This window comes from Pseudophryne corroboree, chromosome 3 (genome assembly GCF_028390025.1).
Source record: "Pseudophryne corroboree isolate aPseCor3 chromosome 3, aPseCor3.hap2, whole genome shotgun sequence".
Lineage (NCBI taxonomy): Eukaryota > Metazoa > Chordata > Amphibia > Anura > Myobatrachidae > Pseudophryne > Pseudophryne corroboree.
In genome coordinates this window covers 416,768,912-416,789,822 of record NC_086446.1, presented here as the reverse complement: position 1 = coordinate 416,789,822, position 20,911 = coordinate 416,768,912, and the positions used below count along the sequence as shown (strand labels likewise).

The window sequence follows — 20,911 nt, the reverse complement described above, 5'->3', positions numbered from 1 at the left end:
ATTGTTATCCTGTGGATAACCTGTGGACCCTGCTGGAGAAATACTTAGTTAACATTTTAATTGATTCACAATGCAGCTGTTTCCGTAGAAAAACATTTCACTAATAAGGTTTTGTCTTTACAGTCTTTGCCGTCTTTCCCAACATCAGGATGTCAGTAAGGTATGGGCACAACTTGACACCCAGCTTCCTTAATTGCGTTACTAGTATCTTTGTTAAGAATCTTGGAAAATCTTGCCAAGCCAAAAAGGCAGACAATTGAAATTAAAGTGTTGTCCTCGTAAACAATATCCGAGACTGTCTGTTTATGAAAGTGTCCTGATCTAGGACTGTAAAAAACGCTCTTCACTGGCAGATGTTAGGATAACCGGGCTGATTCAGAGGTGGACACTATTTGTATTGTTGCTGCGTGTTTGGACACAGCAGCAATGCAAAAATATGCTAATGCCGCAGTAGGTGTCCGAAGAAAGGGGGAAAAAAAAAAAAAAAAAAACCAACGCCTGCTGCCGACATTGCAGATCCAAAGACACTTCGTGGGACACCATCAGTCTCGGGCCTACTCAGAATAGGTAACAGTTCTCCTCTGCCAGGTCCAGAAAATTTGCGTTGGGGCAAGCGATCCTTCAGCCTAAGATATGTGCAGTACAGATCCTGCGCATGCACCAATTGGTAAACAGCGGAATTGTGCATAAACCATCGCGTTTATGTACAACTTTTGAATACACAAAACGGATTCTTGTGCTGCTCCGGAAAACAGTCAGTGAGGTGGGCTGCCGTTAATATTTTATCCTTAAGGGTTTCCTAGAACTTGATACTGAAATCCAATATTTCTTTGGGTGTTCCTGAAACCCTTCATGTGAAAGTTAATAGGATCTTTTTCAGGAAAGTGAGTGGAGATATGTAAAATTATATATGAATGTGTAGGTGTGGCTACATACATAAATACACTGCTCAAAAAAATAAGATTTAAACCTACCGGTAAAGCTTTTTCTCCTAGTCCATAGAGGATGCTGGGGACTCCGTAAGGACCATGGGGTATAGACAGGCTCCGCAGGAGACATGGGCACTATAAAGAACTTTAGAATGGGTGTGCACTGGCTCCTCCCTCTATGCTCCTCCTCCAGACCTCAGTTAGAGAAACTGTGCCCAGAGAAGACAGACAGTACGAGGAAAGGATTTTGTTAATCTAAGGGCAAGATTCATACCAGCCCACACCATCCACACCGTATAACCTGGTATATATGAACCAGTCAACAGTATGAAATAAACCACATCAGTCAAAGACCGATCAAAACTGTAACATAACCCTTATGCAAGCAATAACTATATACAAGTCTTGCAGAATGTTGTCTGCACTGGGACGGGCGCCCAGCATCCTCTACGGACTAGGAGAAAAAGATTTACCGGTAGGTTTAAAATCTTATTTTCTCTTACGTCCTAGAGGATGCGGGGGACTCCGTAAGGACCATGGGGATTATACCAAAGCTCCAAAACGGGCGGGAGAGTGCGGATGACTCTGCAGCACTGATTGAGCAAACATGAGGTCCTCCTCAGCCAAGGTATCAAACTTGTAGAATTTAGCAAAAGTGTTTGACCCCGACTAAGTCGCCGCTCTGCAAAGCTGCAATGCAGAGACGCCTCGGGCAGCCGCCCAAGAAGAGCCCACCTTCCTAGTGGAATGGGCTTTTACCGAATTTGGTAACAGCAATCCAGCTGTAGAATGAGCCTGCTGAATCGTGTTACAGATCCAGCGAGCAATAGTCTGCTTAGAAGCAGGAGCGCCAACCTTGTTGGCTGCATACAGGACAAACAGTGCCTCTGTTTTCCTAACCCGAGCCGTTCTGGCTACATAAATTTTCAATGCCCTGACCACATCAAGGGACTCGGAATCCTTCAAGTCCCGCGCAGCCACAGGCACCGCAATAGGTTGGTTCATATGAAAAGAGGAAACCACCTTAGGCAAAATTGAGGACGAGTCCGCAACTCACCTCTATCCACATGGAAAATCAGATAGGGGCTTTTGTGAGACAAAGCCGACAACTCAGACACTCGCCTTGCCGATGCCAAGGCCAACAACATGACCACCTTCCAAGTGAGATACTTTAATACCACGGATTGAAGAGGCTCAAACCAGGGAGACTTAAGGAATTGTAAAACCACGTTAAGGTCCCATGGTGCCACTGGAGTCAATAAAGGAGGCTGGATATGCAGCACTCCCTTCACAAGTCTGGACTTCTGGTAGAGAAGCCAATTCCTTCTGAAAGAAAATGGATAGGGACGAAATCTGAACCTTAATGGAGCCTAATTTTAGGCCCATATTAACTTTAGTCTGTAGGAAGTGGAGAAAACGGCCCAGATGGAAAACTTCCGGAGGAGCATTCTTGGTTTCACACCAAGAGACACATTTCCTCCAGATACGGTGATAATGTTTCGCTGTCACCTCCTTCCTAGCCTTTATCAGAGTAGGGATGACCTCGTACGGAATGCCCTTCCCTGCTAGGATCTGGCGTTCAACCGCCATGCAGTCAAACGCAGCCGCGGTAAGTCTTGGAACAGACAGGGCCCCTGTTGCAACAGGTCCTCTCTGAGAGGAAGTGGCCACGTATCTTCTGTGAGCATTTCCTGTAGATCCAGATACCAGGCCCTTCGAGGCCAATCTGGAACAATGAGAATTGTCTGTACTCCTTTTCTTCTTATGATTCTCAATACTTTTGAGATGAGAGGAAGAGGAGGGAACACAGACCGACTGAAACACCCACGGTGTCACCAGGGCGTCCACTGCTACAGCCTGAGGGCCCCTTGACCTGGCACAATACCTCGGAAGTTTTTTGTTGAGGCGTGACGCCATCATGTCTATTTGAGGAAGTGCCCAAAGACTTGCTATTTCTGCAAAGACTTCTTGATGAAGACCCCACTCTCCTGGATGGAGATCGTGTCTGCTGAGGAAGTCTGCTTCCCAGTTGTCCACTCCCGGAATGAATACCGATGACAGAGCGCTTACGTGATTTTCCGCCCAGCGCAGAATCCTGGTGGCTTCCGCCATTGCCACTCTGCTCCTTGTCCCGCCTTGGCAGTTAACATGAGCCACGGCTGTGACGTTGTCTGATCGAATCAGAACCGGTAGGTCGCGAAGAAGATTCTCCGCTTGACGGAGGCCGTTGTATATGTCCCTCAATTCCAGTACGTTGATGTGTAGACAAGCCTCATGGCATGACCACAGTCCCTGGAAGTTTCTTCCCAGTGTGACTGCTCCCCATCCTCGGAGGCTCACGTCCGTGGTCACCAGAACCCAGTCTTGAATGCCGAACCTGCGACCCTCTAGAAGGTGAGTACTCTGCAGCCACCACAAGAGAGATACCCTGGCCCTGGGGGACAGGCTGATCTTCTGATGAATATGTAGATGGGACCCGGACCACTTGTCCAGAAGGTCCCACTGAAAAGTCCTCGCATGGAACCTGCCGAAGGGAATGGCCTCGTAAGACGCCACCATCTTTCCCAGAACTCGAGTGCATTGATGGAGTCAGAATTAGCTAATTCTGACTCCGTGTCGACTCGACACCTGGTGATGGGGAGAACAGCCAGTGGACTTGCGTGTCACAGCGGCTGTGCCGGGCTGGCTGGCATGCGCCGGGTAGTCATGGCAACGGTGACGTAATGGACGGAAGTGACGTGGCGGCTCGGGACCAGGAAGCGGGTTGGCGTGAAGGAGACGCAGTAGCGGACACGCTCCGGGGGGTATTTAGAGGGGTAAGTGTTTTATGTTTGTTTGTGTATGTTTGTATTTGGCCTGAGGAAAGGGCTGTTGCCCAGAAACAGCTGAAGCCACTGAATACAACTTTTATTGCAAATACCTGTCTCCAGTGCCGTTCATTCTTTGAAGGTAGGTAGGTAGGTAGGTGTATGGGTGTGTGTGTGTGTGTGTGTGTGTGTGTGTGTGTGTGTGTGTGTGTGTGTGTGTGATATATATATATATATATATATATATATATAGCCTCCGCAGCCCATATATACTAAAATGCCAGCCTAGAGGTTTTATATTGCTGCCCAGGGCGCCCCCCCTGCGCCCATCCGTGCCTCAGTGTGTGTTGTGTGTGGGAGCAATGGCACGCAGCGTTACCTCAGTGAAGATCAGAAGTCTTCTGCCGCCTGTGATGTCTTCTTTCTTCTAATACTCACCCGGCTTCTATCTTCTGGCTCTGCAAGGAGGACAGCGGTGCGGCTCTGGGACGAACGGCGAGGGTGAGACCTGCGTTCCAATCCCTCTGGAGCTAATGGTGTCCAGTAGCCTAAGAAGCAGGGCCTATCACTTAAGTAGGTCTGCTTCTCTCTCCTCAGTCCCACGATGCAGGGATCCTGTTGCCAGCAGTGCTCCCTGAAAATAAAAAACCTAACAAAATTCTTTTAATCAGAGAAACTCAGGAGAGCTCCCCTGTAGTGCACCCAATCTCCTCTGGGCACAGGATCTAACTGAGGTCTGGAGGAGGAGCATAGAGGGAGGAGCCAGTGCACACCCATTCTAAAGTTCTTTACAGTGCCCATGTCTCCTGCGGAGCCCGTTTATACCCCATGGTCCTTACGGAGTCCCCAGCATCCTCTAGGACGTAAGAGAAAATAAAGGGAACACTAAAATAACACGTCCTAGATCTGAATGAATTAAATATTCTTATTAAATACTTTGTTCTTTACATATAGTTGAATGTGCGGACAACAAAATCACACAAAAATTATCAATGGAAAAGAAATATATTAACCCATGGAGGTCTGGATTTGGAGTCACACTCAAAATTAAAGTGGAAAAACACACTACAGGCTGATCCAACTTTGATGTAATGTCCTTAAAACAAGTCAAAATGAGGCTCAGTAGTGTGTGTGGCCTCCACGTGCCTGTATGACCTCCCTACAACGCCTGGGCATGCTCCTGATGAGATGGCGGATGGTCTCCTGAGGTATCTCCTCCCAGACCTGGACTAAAGCATCCGCCAACTCCTGGACAGTCTGTGGTGCAACGTGGCGTTGGTGGATGGAGCGAGACATGATGTCCCAGATGTGCTCAACTGGATTCAGGTCTGGGGAACGGGCGGGCCAGTCCATAGCATTAATGCCTTCGTCTTGCAGGAACTGCTGACACACTCCAGCTGAGGTCTAGCATTGTCTTGCATTAGGACAGGGCTGGCCAAACCAGTCCTCGAGATCTACCAACAGTACACATTTTCCAGACCACCTAGCTGGTGCACAGGTGTAGTCATTACTAATTAAGATGTGCTGCATTCATTCCTAACTGACAATTCTACAGATCTCCAGGAGGCCTGGAAAACATGAACTGTTGGTAGATCTCGAGGACCGGTTTGGCCAGCCCTGCATTAGGAGGAACCCAGGGCCAACCGCACCAGCATATGGTCTCACAAGGGCTCTGAGGATCTCATCTCGGTACCTAATGGCAGTCAGGCTACCTCTGGCGAGCACATGGAGGGCTGTGCGGCCCCCAAAGAAATGCCACCCCTCACCATTACTGACCCACTGCCAAACCGGTCATGCTGGAGGTTGTTGCAGGCAGCAGAACTTTCTCCTTGGCATCTCCAGACTCTGTCACGTCTGTCACATGTACTCAGTGAGAACCTGCTTTCATCTGTGAAGAGCACAGGGCGCCAGTGGCGAATTTGCCAATCTTGGTGTTCTCTGGCAAATGCCAAACGTCCTTCACGGTGTTGGGCTGTAAGCACAACCCCCGCCTGTGGACGTCGGGCCCTCATACCACCCTCATGGAGTCTGTTTCTGATCGTTTGAGTAGACACATGCACATTTGTGGCTTGCTTGAGGTCATTTTGCAGGGCTCTGACAGTGCTCCACCTGTTCCTCATTGCAAAAAGGCGGAGGTAGCGGTCCTGCTGCTGGGTTGTTGCCCTCCTACGGCCTCCTCCACGTCTCCTGGTAGCGCCTCCATGCTCTGGACACTACGCTGACAGACACAGCAAACCTTCTTGCCACAGCTCGCATTGATGTGCCATCCTGGATGAGCTGCACTACCTGAGCCACTTGTGTGGGTTGTAGACTCCGTCTCATGCTACCACTAGAGTGAAAGCACCGCCAGCTTTCAAAAGCGACCAAAACATCAGCCAGAAAGCATAGGAGCTGAGAAGTGGTCTGTAGTCACCACCTGCAGAACAACTCCTTTATTGGGGGTGTCTTGCTAATTGCCTATAATTCCCACCTATTGTCTATTCCATTTGCACAACAGCATGTGAAATTGATTGTCAATCAGTGTTGCTTCCTAAGTAGACAGTTTGATTTCACAGAAGTGTGACTGTCTTGGAGTTACATTGTGTTGTTTTAGTGTTCCCTTTATTTTTTTTTAGCAGTGTATATGTGCCAAAACAGTAAAATGAATACTACTTAAACGTATTTCATAGTGATTTTTCATTAAGGAACAGTGAGCTGAGAACAGCAAAAATACATGGAATTTATATAACATTTCCAAAAATTAAACAGAATGGTGACATGAGGCGGGAGCAAGTGGAAGGTGGCCTGATTGCAGGAAGTAACCAAGGCAAATGATGTCCAAGGCATGAAGCAAGGGGGTTGGGAGAGCGTCCTTAAGACTAGGTTATGCTTTCATGTACCCTTAGTGGGTTTTCATTGCCTGTTTGAAGCTTTGCAAGGTTGGGGAGAGTTTAACAGAGTGAGGGAGCTCATTCCAGTAAAGGGGGCAGCGTGGGCAAAATCTTGAAATCACGCATGGGAGAGGGCAGGAGAGAGTATGTCGTGAGATGAGGTTGGAGATGTAGGGAGCAGTGGAGTTAGAGAGGGCACTGTATGTGAGGGTGAGGAGTTTGAAGAGGATTAGGTAGGAGAATGGGAGCCAGTGCAGGTCTTGTCAAAGGACAGTGGTAGATGTGGAGCGGCGAGAGAGTAAAGGCCAGTACTGACAGGAGAGATGCGTGCTGAGCTATCTTAACACAGACCGCTCAGCACACATCTCTCCCTCCACTCAGCACAGCGTGTTGTGTGCTGAGCGAGGGGGCGGGGCGCTCACTTCACACAGCACTGAATTGAGTGACCTGCTAGATTGAGCCTGCATGCAAGCTCAATCTAGCATCGGCGATAGCAGGCGCGGTCACAGGCGTGTCCGGACCACTGTGGGGGCGGGCCACGTGATGTCACACCCAGCCACTGCGACCCGGGACAGCGCGCAGGAGCTTGTTTTTGCACCCTTGCAGAGGGGGAAGGGGGGTGCCTAGAGCCAGACATGTGGAGCGAACTAGCCCTGTGTTGGGCATATCCCGCATGTCTGAGTAAATGATCGTAGATGTAGCACATCAACGATCAGATCTGAATTAAGCCCTATGTGTGGAGTGAGGAAGGAACTATTGTGTATAAAAAGTATCTTCTGTGCTGCGCAGTGCAATTTGTTCAGCTATATTAACAAAACAGTCATTATGATACAAAAGTCTCTATAGAAGAACAAATAACATTTTTTATGTATTCCCATTAGAATGTCTCCAATGAGAGCCTGGTGACTTCTTAGCCCAGCCATATCCCTTACTCTTCCTTTCTATTTGCCTGAAATGTCATTGCCAAGTTGCAGAGGAAAAACAGACTCACTTTTGCCACAAAGGCCCTCCCTACCCAGGTACACGTAGTGAATGGCCACTGTACATACGCAAAAATCAATTCTCTATCTACACAGATAATTGCATAATAATGCTCATCATGCACTGTGACTTTTGGTCGTTGGTTCATATTACAGCTAGTTTAAAACAAACACATAGAATGCTGTTCCAGCAAGTGCCGACACAGTCAGCAAGCCATTAATGATCTGCAGCTGGAACATAATCAAAGGAAAAAGGAAGACGCCAACTGCTGTACTTCATACAAAAACGTATGAAAAGACATACCAATGCATCGGACATCCTTAAGGTGTGTACACACGGTGCGATATGCATTTAACTTTCCTTACGATATAGTCAAAATCGTCAGGAAAGTTAGTGCATATTGCACCGTGTGTACACAGCTTGCGAATGGTCAGTGTCGGGCAAATGGCGCATCGTACCGTGTGTACACGGCTTTAGAATAAAGTGCCAACTACATTATTATGAACGTTATATCCAAATATAATATTTTCTATCACTACATAAGCAATTACACAGAACAGCGTTATATAATTATTCCAGACAAATACTAAATGTAATATAAGGCAACTAATAGTAAAACATACATCATTTCTGATTATTTTACACTTTGAAATGTTTAAAATCTTTTAGAACACAGCAAGACAATGGTAAGAATATAACCTTGAAGAGGAATTAGCAACAACAAAAAAATTTAGACAAAATATAACAGTTTCTGAAAGCAATCATGAACAAAGAAAGAACTTAAATGTGATTTTCCTCATAATAAAAATGTGTTTTTTTCCCCCCAGATATGCATAAATGTCTCAATAGTTATGATAACTAAACTATAAAATCCTGAAAAAGAGTGAAAAGTTATCTGTTTTGGTGCTATAGAGAGCTTTTAGAAATACATTATTCTTCCCACAAAAGATGGAAGCAAGAACTTGTGATATGACAGAAGTGAAACTTTGCTGTCTAGTGTACAATGGCCCAAGTCCAAATCTCATGAGGTAAACAGAATAGATCACGCCCCTGACAGGGGAGTAGAAAGGTGTCCTTACCCGATTCAGACAAGCTTGTGCCTGTTCAATAAAATAGGTGAATCAGAAGTACTATTTTAAATTACAAAAAAAAAAAAAAAAAGCATTCTTTCCTTCCAAGAACAATGGGGTCGATTCAATTCAGCGACAGTTGAATAGTGTCGGGAGCTCAATACAGCGCCAAGTGACCCCAATTGTCGGGAATTCGTCTCTCACCCCCGGGGGATGAGAGAGGAAATCCGAGAAAAGTGCTGCTGCACGGCCGGCGTGAGGCTGATTCTGTCGGGAATCAGCATCACGGCGGGGAGTTAAATCGGAGAATGCCCGTTCTCCCGACAATTCAACGGGCCTTCGCCGACTTAACTTGAGCTGCATTGAATAGCGACGGGAGTTGACTCCCGGCGATATTCAACTGTCGCTGAATTGAATCGACCCCAATGAAACAAATAGAAACTGCTAAATCTATTAATTTTCAGTTGTAAAGGTATACAGTAACATAACCATTCTACTACTATTATAAAATGTTAAAGAAAAACAACTTTTCAAATAAACATTTTGATGGATTATTTGTTCATAAATGGCAAAACAAGCTCAAAGTAACAGTCAACAGGTCATTCAAGGAGTACAGCCTGCATTTAATTCTAGGGTTGGCACTAAAGGCCCATACACATTAGACGATGTCGCTCTGTGAGCGACATCGTCTAACGTTTCCCCCTCCCAAGCCGGCCGGTCGGCGGCCGCCTGTACGCACTGAGCGATATGACAGCTCATATCGCTCAGTGACGTCACGCCCCCGCCAGCCCTGCATGAAGGTCGTGGACGACAGTCCACATCCTTCATGCATGCCCTACCGACAGCGACGATCGTTGCCGACCCGCGGGGCCGCGCATCGGTCGTCGCTGGCGGCATACACACTTAACGATAAAATGAGCGACGTCGCTCAAGGAGGGGGAAAATGAGCGACGTCGCTCATTATATCGTTAAGTGTGTATGGACCTTAAGATTTAGAAGGAATATTTTATCTTTCTAATTTTATGCATGCTATTGTAAATATTTATATGACAGGCCTGCACATACAGGTAGCTACTTTCCTTATACACACTTAGGGGTATATTCAATTAAAGTCGGATCCATTCCGACATGTATTTGTCGGAATGGATCAGACAACACCTACTCAATCCCATCTAAAATTCCACTTTTTCAAGTCGAATTTAGATGGGACCCAGAGGAGGAGGAGGGGGCGAGCCGCGGGGATACAGCGGGCGGGCATACAGGAGATCAGCGCTACAATCAGCGCTGCAGCTGGATGTCTCTCACCCGCCCGACCTCACGGCAGCTTCCACCCGGCTTGAGCACGCTGCTGGAGCCGGGTGGAAGCTGCCGTGAGGTTGGGCGGGTGAGTGACATTCAGCTGCAGCGCTGATCGTAGCGCTGATCGTAGCGCTGATCTCCTGTATGCCCGCCCGCTGTACCCCCGTCTCCCTGCGGCTCCCCCACCCCCCTCGCCTTCTCTGAATCCATCTCATTCAGACATCATTTTGATGTCGGATTGAGATGGTCGAAAACGGGGCCAAAACCTGTCGATTTGGCCCCGTTTTCGACATCAACACGTGGATCGGCAGCTATTCTGCCGATCCACGTGCTTTTCGACAAGTCGAATGCTTCGACTTGTCGAAAAGCTTTGAATAGGTCAAATCAGGAATCGACCTTAAAAAGTCGAAAACTGCCGTCTTTTCGACAGACGGCAGTTTTCGACTGCAATTGAATATACCCCTTAAGAGGCATACACACGTTGAGATTTGTGCTGAACTTTTGTGCTAAGTGATTTAGACTAGGCGAGTTCTCTTGAACTTCCCATTGTCTAGATCGCCCATACACATGTAGCAGTGTGTGCTAAGCTAATTCTATACGCATGGAGCGAAGCTATCTGACTAGATTTTGGCTGCATGTACACAAGAACTGAGCCTGTGATGAGACCGTGCATCGCCATCGCTATGGGGTGTACACATGGAGAGAGTTGTGCTTAGTTACTAAGTGATTTAGACAGATCGCTTAGAAAAGAGAGAAAAAAAAAATTGCCCCGTGTGTATGTCCCATTAGACGGGAAATTCAATGAGAAACGAGGGGATGTAGTCCCCAGGATGAGTGCCCACAGCTATTCAAATGACTATATCGCGTTCGGAACTTAAAGTCGGGAGACGTAGGTTACCGCAACTAATGCCTAGGGCTTAGCTGCATTTTCTGGCTGAAGGGTTCCACAACAACATTAAAGAAAAGAAACAATAAGGAGTCAATTGCAGGAAGTGCACAAAGATCCCAACAATAAATGTATTAAAATCCCTTTTTATTAGGCACACTACACCTTAAAATTTTCTATCAATTAAGTTCTAGCACAGTAGTTCAATATTTAAATAACCAACAGCATATTATGCTCTCAAATAAGCAAAATATTTTAAAAGTAAAGAAAAATACATGTAAAGAAAGAATTAATAAAAACTGCTGTGTACTTTTTTTTATTCCATCTATTATCAGATTAAGCCTATGGGATCAGATTACCAGTGAATACATTGCAGGTGCGAGTTAATGTGGCGACATCCTCACTGTACAGATGCCTAAACTCGCAAAAACTGACCGAAGCAGTTTTGGGCGAATTTAGGCTGAGATAGTGCAAGGGGTACAAGATGCCGTGCCGTTGACAGTGTTTTAATTACGCGGCAATGGCAACTCGCACCCTTTGCAGGTAACTGGACTGACCGCCATGTGTTTGAGAGTTGTTACCATTAAAAAAAAGTAGCAATTAGCAAGAAAATATTGTATTATTGCATTCAAATAATGTCAATTAACACTGATGTGTTTATGTAATCAAATAAATGGTTACAATTTTTATTAGTTGCAAAACAGAGAGCCCAAGTAGCTGTAGTAGATTTTTCTCACAGTACTGGTATTTATTCCCACTTAACTACGTTGAACGTATAAATGCACTTTCTTCACTAGACGTGTGTGTATAAATTTCTCATAACAATAACATCTTTACCAAAATGTATTTGGGATTATTAGAACATTAGCCTTGTAATGCAAAATACAAACACGGTCAAAGAAGCCTCTAAATTAGATTACACCAGAAAAAGTAAGATTTTACTTACCGGTAAATCTATTTCTCGTAGTCCGTAGTGGATGCTGGGGACTCCGTAAGGACCATGGGGAATAGACGGGCTCCGCAGGAGACAGGGCACTTTAAGAAAGAATTTGGATACTGGTGTGCTCTGGCTCCTCCCGACCTCAGTTAAAGAAACTGTGCTCGGAAGAGCTGACGGTACAAGGAAAGGATTTTGGAATCCAGGGCAAGACTCATACCAGCCACACCATATAACTTGTGATAAACTTACCCAGTTAACAGTATGAACAACAATAGAGCATCAGATCAACCCTGATGCAACTATAACATAACCCTTGTAAGCAATAACTATATACAAGCATTGCAGAAAAAGTCTGCACTTGGGACGGGCGCCCAGCATCCACTACGGACTACGAGAAATAGATTTACCGGTAAGTAAAATCTTATTTTCTCTAACGTCCTAGTGGATGCTGGGGACTCCGTAAGCTCGGCAAAGCTGTAATGCAGAGACCCCTCGGGCAGCCGCCTAAGAAGAGCCCAGCTTCCTTGTGGAATGGGCTCTTACTGATTTTGGCAGCAGCAATCCAGCCGCAGAATGAGCCTGCTGAATCGTGTAACAGATCCAGCGAGCAATAGTTTGCTTTGGAGCAGGAGCACCCAGCTTGTTGGGTGCATACAGGATAAACAGTGACTCAGTTTTCCTGACTCTAGCCGTTCTGGCTACATAAACCTTCAAAGCCCTGACCACATCTAGTAACTCGGAATCCTCCAAGTCACGAGTAGCCACAGGCACCACAATAGGTTGGTTCATATGAAAAGATGACACCACTTTTGGCAGAAATTGCGGACGGGTCCGCAATTCCGCCCTGTCCATATGGAAAACCAGATAGGGGCTTTTATGTGACAAAGCCGCTAATTCTGACACACGCCTAGCTGAAGCCAAGGCTAATAGCATGACCACCTTCCACGTGAGAAATTTTAACTCCACGGTTTTAAGTGGCTCAAACCAGTGTGACTTCAGGAAACTCAACACCACGTTAAGATCCCAAGGTGCCACTGGAGGCACAAAAGGGGGCTGGATATGCAGCACTCCCTTTACAAACGTCTGAACTTCAGGAAGAGAAGCCAGTTCTTTTTTAAAGAAAATGGATAGGGCCGAAATCTGGACCTTAATGGAACCCAATTTTTAGGCCCAAAGTCACTCCGACTGTAGGAAGTGAAGGAAACGGCCCAGCTGGAATTCCTTCGTAGGGGCATTCCTGGCCTCACACCAAGCAACATATTTTCGCCATATACGGTGATAATGTTTAGCCGTCACGTCCTTCCTAGCCTTTATCAGCGTAGGAATAACCTCATCCGGAATGCCTTTTTCTGCTAGGATCCGGCATTCAACCGCCATGCCGTCAAACGCAGCAGCGGTAAGTCTTCGAACAGACAGGGCTCCTGTTGCAACAAGTCCTGTCTTAGAGGCAGAGGCCATGGGTCCTCTGTGAGCATTTCTTGCAGCTCTGGATACCAAGTCCTTCTTGGCCAATCCGGAACAATGAGTATTGTTCTCACTCCTCTTCTTCTTATGATTCTCAGCACCTTGGGTATGAGAGGAAGAGGAGGAAATACATAGACCGACTGGAACACCCACGGTGTCACTAGTGCGTCTACAGCTATCGCCTGAGGGTCTCTTGACCTGGCGCAATACCTCTGTAGCTTTCTGTTGAGGCGGGATGCCATCATGTCTACTTGTGGCAGTTCCCATCGACTTGCAATCTGCGTGAAGACTTCTTTATGAAGACCCCACTCTCCCGGGTGGAGGTTGTGCCTGCTGAGGAAGTCTGCTTCCCAGTTGTCCACTCCCGGAATGAACACTGCTGACAGTGCACTTACGTGATTCTCCGCCCAGCGAAGAATTCTGGTGGCTTCCGCCATCGCCACCCTGCTCCTTGTGCCGCCTTGGCGGTTTACATGAGCCACTGCGGTGATGTTGTCTGACTGAATCAGCACCGGTCGGTCACGAAGCAGGGTCTCCGCTTGACGTAGGGCGTTGTATATTGCCCTTAGTTCCAGGATGTTGATGTGAAGGCAAGTCTCCTGACTTGACCACAGACCTTGGAAATTTCTTCCCTGTGTGACTGCTCCCCACCCTCGGAGGCTTGCGTCCGTGGTCACCAGGACCCAGTCCTGAATGCCGAATCTGCGGCCCTCCGGAAGGTGAGCACTCTGCAGCCACCACAGGAGAGACACCCTGGCCCTGGGGGATAGGGTGATCAGCCGATGCATTTGTAGATGTGATCCGGACCACTTTTCCAACAGATCCTATTGAAAGGTCCTCGCATGGAACCTGCCGAAGGGAATGGCCTCGTATGATGCCACCATCTTTCCCAGGACTCGCGTGCAGTGATGCATCGACACCTGTTTTGGTTTTAATAGGTCTCTGACCAGTGTCATGAGCTCCTGAGCCTTCTCCATCGGGAGATAAACCCTCTACTGGCCAGTGTCCAGAATCATGCCCAGGAAGGGCAGACGAGTCGTAGGAATCAACTGCGACTTTGGAATATTTAGAATCCAGCCGTGCTGTTGTAACACTTCCCGAGAGCGTGCCACGCTGATCAGCAACTGCTCTCTGGACCTCGCCTTTATGAGGAGATCGTCCAAGTATGGGATAATTGTGGCTCCTTGCCGTCGCAGGAGCATTATCATTTCCGCCATTACCTTGGTAAATATTCTCGGTGCCGTGGAGAGACCAAACGGCAACATCTGGAATTGGTAATGACAATCCTGTACCACAAATCTGAGGTACTCCTGATGAGGTGGATAAATGGGGACATGAAGGTAAGCATCCTTTATGTCCAGAGACACCATAAAATCCCCCCCTTCCAGGCTTGCGATGACCGCTCTGAGCGATTTCATCTTGAACTTGAACCTTTTCAGGTATATGTTCAGGGATTTTAAATTCAATATGGGTCTGACCGAACCGTCCGGTTTCGGTATCACAAACATGGTCGAACAGTAACCCCTTCCCTGTTGAAGGAGGGGAACCTTTACCACCACCTGTTGAAGATACAATTTGTGAATTGCAGCTAAAACTATTTCCCTCTCTAAGGGGGAAGCTGGCAGGGCCGATTTGAGGTAACTGTGAGGGGGCATCTCTTCGAATTCCAGCTTGTATCCCTGAGACACAATCTCTATAGCCCAGGGATCCACCTGGGAGTGAACCCAATTGTGGCTGAAATTTCGGAGACGCGTCCCCACCGGGCCTAGCTCCGCCTGTGCGTCATGCGGTGGATTTAGTGGAAGCCGGGGAGGACTTCTGTTCCTGGGAACTAGCTGTATTGTGCAGCTTCTTTCCTCTACCCCTGCCTCTGGCAAGAAAGGACGCACCTTGGACTTTCTTGCCTTTTTGTGATCGAAAGGACTGCATTTGGTAATACGGTGCTTTCTTAGGTTGTGAGGGAACATATGGCAAAAAAAAATTGACTTTCCAGCCGTAGCTGTGGAGACCAGGCCCGAGAGACCGTCCCCAAACAATTCCTCACCCTTGTAAGGTAAAACCTCCATGTGCCTTTTTGAGTCGGCATCGCCTGTCCATTGCAGAGTCCACAGGACCCTTCTGGCAGAAATCGACATTGCATTTATTCTAGAGCCCAGTAAGCTAATGTCTTTTTGAGCATTTCTCATATATAGGACAGCGTCTTTTATATGCCCCAGGGTCAGTAATATAGTATCCTTGTCCAAGGTATCAAGTTCCTCAGATAAGGTATCTGTCCATGCTGCTACAGCACTACACATCCAGGCCGACGCAATCGCCGGCCTTAGTAAGGTACCTGAATGTGTATAAATGGACTTCAGGGTTCCCTCCTGCTTTCTATCCGCAGCATCTTTTAGGGTGGCCGTATCCTGTGACGGCAGGGCTACCCTCTTGGATAAGCGTGTTAAAGCTTTGTCTACCCTAGGGGAGGATTCCCAGCGTAACATGTCCGTTGGCGGGAAAGGATACGCCATAAGCATCAGTTTGGAAATCTGCAGTTTTCTATCTGGAGATTCCCAAGCCTTTTCACACAACTCATTTAACTCATGTGAAGGGGGAAAGGTCACCTGATGTGCAACACATCTTTCATTGCTATAATCATGTAACGGATGGCTTTAGCCATTTTAGGCTGTAACTTTGCATCATCGCCACTGGAGTCAGAATCCGTGTCGATATCTGTGTCAACAATTTGGGATAGTGGGCGCTTCTGAGACCCTGACGGCCTCTGCGACATAGGATCAGGCATGGGCTGAGACCCCGGCTGTCCCACGGCATCAGCTTTATCCAACCTTTTATGCAAGGAAGTAACATTATCAATTAAAACCTTCCACATATCCATCCAATCGGGTGTCGGCGCCATCGGCGGCGACCCCACATTCATTTGTTCCCGCTCTGTTTCCACATAGCCATCCTCGTCAAACATGCCGACACAAGCCACACACAGGGGATGCTCTATTTGAAGACAGTCCCCCCCCCACAAGGCCTTTTGGAGAGAGAGAGAGAGAGAGAGAGAGAGAGAGAGAGAGAGAGAGAGAGAGAGAGAGAGAGAGAGAGAGAGAGAGAGAGAGAGAATGCCAGCACACACCCCAGCGCTATATGTCCCAGGAATCACACAGTAACTTAGTGTTAACCCAGTAGCTGCTGTATATACTGTTTTTGCGCCAAATATATGTGCCCCCCCTCTCTTTTTACCCTCTTCTACCGTGATTCTGCAGGGGAGAGCCTGGGGAGCTTCCTCTCAGCGGAGCTGTGGAGAGAAAATGGCGCTGGCGAGTGCTGAGGAAGAAGCCCCGCCCCCTCAGCGGCAGGCTTCTGTCCCGCGTTTCTGTGTAAAAATATGGCGGGGGCCCATGCATATATACAGTGCCCAACTGTATATATGCCCACTTTTGCCAAGAGGTCTCTAATTGCTGCCCAGGGCGCGCCCCCCCCCCCCCCCCCCTGCACCCTACAGTGACCGGAGTATGTGGGTTTAGTGTGGGAGCAATGGCGCACAGCTGCAGTGCTGTGCGCTACCTCATATGAAGACTGGAGTCTTCTGCCGCCGATTTCGAAGTCTTCTTGCTTCTGTCACCGGCTTCTGTCTTCCGGCTCTGCGAGGGGGGGCGGCGGAGCGGCTCCGGGATCGGACGACCAAGGGTGCAATCCTGTGTACGATCCCTCTGGAGCTAATGGTGTCCAGTAGCCTAAGAAGCAGGACCTATCTTCAGTGAGTAGGGCTGCTTCTCTCCCCTCAGTCCCACGTAGCAGAGAGTCGGTTGCCAGCAGATCTCTCTGAAAATAAAAAACCTAACAAAATACTTTCTTTTTAGCAAGCTCAGGAGAGCTCACTAAGTAGCACCCAGCTGGTCCGGGCACAGAATCAAACTGAGGTCTGGAGGAGGGACATAGAGGGAGGAGCCAGAGCACACCAGTATCCAAATTCTTTCTTAAAGTAACCTGTCTCCTGCGGAGCCCGTCTATTCCCCATGGTCCTTACGGAGTCCCCAGTATCCACTAGGACGTTAGAGAAATATATATATATTTTTTTAAAGTTACCATTTTAATTACGAAATGTAAGTGTAAATGCTAGTTTATATTTCTACATAATACTTATCCTGCTGCTTGAACCACGTAGTGCGCACAAGATGGCTGCCTTATTGCTTTTTTTTGTCATGATCATTAATAGAATTATAATTGTAATGCATATGTTGTAATTCTTCACTTTAACAACTGTGGTGTGCCATGTTGGTTGCCTCATCTTCACTGTATTATAGGTGATCAAATGTAAAACACTATATAAAATCATTACTGTACTTTACGCATATGCTTTATAGCATGTTTTTTTTTACCTATAGTACTCAAAATGGTATCAGTTGTATTTAAAAGACTCCTTGAATTCAGTTCAAAACAACAATGAATGTATTCGTAAAAGCATTACAGAAAAACAAAAACAAAAAAATAAACAAAAAGGGTATTTTGAAACATTTAAATGCATAAAAGGAGCACATGGTCCACATTTACTCAGAAAGGGTGGTACTTTGTAGACATTTACTATCACACTGGGTACAAAAACCATGCATTAGAGTAGTAACGTTTAGCTCTCTAAATTTCTTGAAATACTGCTTTAGAGGGTGGTTTCATAAAAGTTGCATGCTTACCTATTTGATGATTTATAACAGCCAGCTACAGCCTCTGTCAAATTACATACACTGCCAACAGAATTACTAGCAGAACTCCATGCAGGCTTACATTTTTAATAAGAGGCTTAGGGGGCATACACACGGGGCGACTTGTGTTGTGTGCTAAGCGATCTAGGTTAGCACAGATGGCTCAGCACACATCGCTATACACACAGTGATGTGTGCACATCCCTATACACAGTGATGTGTGCTGAGTGATCTGTGCTAACCAGTGTTCTTTATGCACATGCTAGGCGACCTAACTAGATCTTGCCTGCGTGTGCTAAAGATCTGAGCAGGCGATGGAGACGCGCAGGACCTCGCATCGCCATCGCTATGGGGTGTACACACACGGAGCGATCTGTGCTTAATTTCTAAGCAATCTAGACAGAGTACTTAGAAAACAGGCAAAAATCCCCCTGTGTGTATGCCCCATAAGAGGATCTAAAACTAGTGTAATGACAGTAAATATTGTTCATTCCAGCACCCTGCACCTAACAGCTGAGGAGGCCATATTCTATTTTTGAAGGGAATTTGTTTTTATAGAAGTGCTGTAGTGATACATCATGTATAAAATGTACCCTCCTCAGTGATTAGTTGCTGGAATGAACACTAAGGGGGCATCCAATTAGCTTTACCACAGCTAATGGATCCCCTGAATTAGCCCTGACAAATTGGCATTTATCAGGGATTACGCTTCATGTGTCTCAGGCACACAAAGCAAAATCCCTGATAACCAAAACTGTAATTTTCGCGAAAACACATGGGTCCCGAAATTTATCTCAGAACCCTTGCATTTTCAGCCCCCCAAAAATGGGCTATAACTGTATAGCCCGATAATGACCAAATGGGCTAAAATTACGACACAAGCCTGTTTTTTTTTTCGGACAGGGAATACCCCGCTAAATAAAGTAACCATTGGCAGGAAAACAAATACAGAAAAATCAACACTTCGAAATAAATATCTTGAATACTGAAAGAGAAAAATGACATCTATCCAGTACACATATAGCCTTACCCAGTGTATATTAGAATAATTGCACCGCCTGTTTATAAACTAATTATACATAATAATCCTACAGAAACAAGTGCAACAGAAATATAATACAAGTCAGAGGTTGCTAGACATTCCAAATACAAGTATACAATGTGTGGTTAGCTTTGGGCACAAATACAAATGCTGATAACGAAAGGCCATAAGACAAGGAAACCCCATTTTAAAATAAACAGGAGGTCAAAATTAAAAAATGAGTCAACGTCACAAAATGACAAGGAAATGCAGGAACATAAAAAAGACGAAGTACTCATATTCAGAAAAAAAAAATGTAATAAAGTCTATACGATCTAAATTAGTTTGTACTTATGGAGTATCCTGTTGTCAAATTATCCCTTTGTACGGGGCTACGGAATCCTGTAGTGCTGTATAAGTAATAATAAATCATATGTAGCAGTACCAAGACAATGGTCACACCCACACAACCACCTACATGGTTTATCTCACAAATTCATTCTTAAGCATGACAAACACAAAAAGCTATTTTAAGACAACTTTAAGAAAAGAGGGGAAATACTGTTGTAAACAAGCAGCAGATCATAAAAGAACTACAAAGACCTAGTATTTAGTATTTTATTTTGAGTTTCAGGTGGTCACTTGATAAACAAAGCACACCAATAACAAACGACACATTGTGAGCAGCAAACATATGACAAGAGCCACACGTCGCTAAATATACATATACACACACACACCATGCAACACAAGCACACATGACTATAAGGTGTGACAAGGTAACGCAGCGGCCAGCATATGACTTACCGAGCCAGGGAACAGCCTGACACAACTCAGCCTGGGCCTGGAAGCGCTGTCAGGCCGACACTCGGTCCCTCGACTCTTCCGCCCCGGTGAAGATGGCAGCGGCCGGTATGAGCAGGAAACGACAACCTAAGGGCTGTGTACTGAACATGCGCAGTGCGCGACAGGTCGTAGGATGTCCAGGAGCAATAAAGCTTTAGTTGACAGAGGTGCGAGGAAGCTTCGCTCATGCGCAGTTGCCACGAACGCACAGCGCATACACGGAAGTGTCTTAAATTGTATCAATAAAGTTTAATTATGGTTACAACTGGGCAACTATAACAAGAAAGGAGTGAGTGCATGCTATTTCTCTTTACTGCTCACTGTTAACTGCAATATGATCTTACACCGCACGTTTTTCAATTCCACAGACATCCGAGCTGTGCATAGAATGTCTTTCAGCCAAATCATACTTTTATCACCTCTAACAGCAACATTGGAGGGGTCTATGAAGAGAGATAAAGTACCAAACAATCAGCTCCTAGCTGAGGCTTTGTTTAAAAAATTAACAGAGTTACATACCCTCCAATATCTAGCTAGAAACCGGTACAAATGAGGAAAGGGGGTTTGGCCATGGTTAGAGGAGGCGTGTCTCCGCAGCGTTGCTACATAAATCAATATAATAATAATGATTATAATAATATCCAAAATATGGAGACACTGCACGCGGTAAAAAGCCCCTTATGCATACCTCCCAACTGTCCCAATTTCTCTGACGTCCTAGTGGATGCTGGGGACTCCGTAAGGACCATAGGGAATAGACGGGCTCCGCAGGAGACTGGGCACTCTAAAAGAAAGATTAGGTACTATCTGGTGTGCACTGGCTCCTCCCTCTATGCCCCCCCTCCAGACCTCAGTTAGAATCTGTGCCCGGCCAGAGCTGGATGCACCTAGTGGGCTCTCCTGAGCCTGCTAGTAAAGAAAGTAATGTTTGGTTTTTTATTTTCAGTGAGATCTGCTGGCAACAGACTCACTGCTACGTGGGACCGAGGGGAGAGAAGCAAACGTACCTGTTCACAGCTAGGTTGCGCTTCTTAGGCTACTGGACACCATTAGCTCCAGATGGTTCGAACACAGGCAAAGGTCCTCGGTCGTCCGTTCCCGGAGCCGCGCCGC

At 46.5% G+C, this 20,911-nt stretch overlaps 1 protein-coding gene across 1 annotated transcript in view; it reads right to left on the bottom strand.

Annotated features, from left to right (window-relative positions):
- Positions 1–19,958, bottom strand: part of ITCH (itchy E3 ubiquitin protein ligase) — a 287,604-nt gene extending 267,646 nt beyond the window's left edge. The window contains exon 1 of the mRNA XM_063963188.1: positions 19,760–19,958. The gene's annotated coding sequence lies outside the window, so the exon portion shown is untranslated. The remainder of the gene's footprint in view (positions 1–19,759) is intronic.
- Between the last annotated feature and the right edge of the window lie 953 nt (positions 19,959–20,911).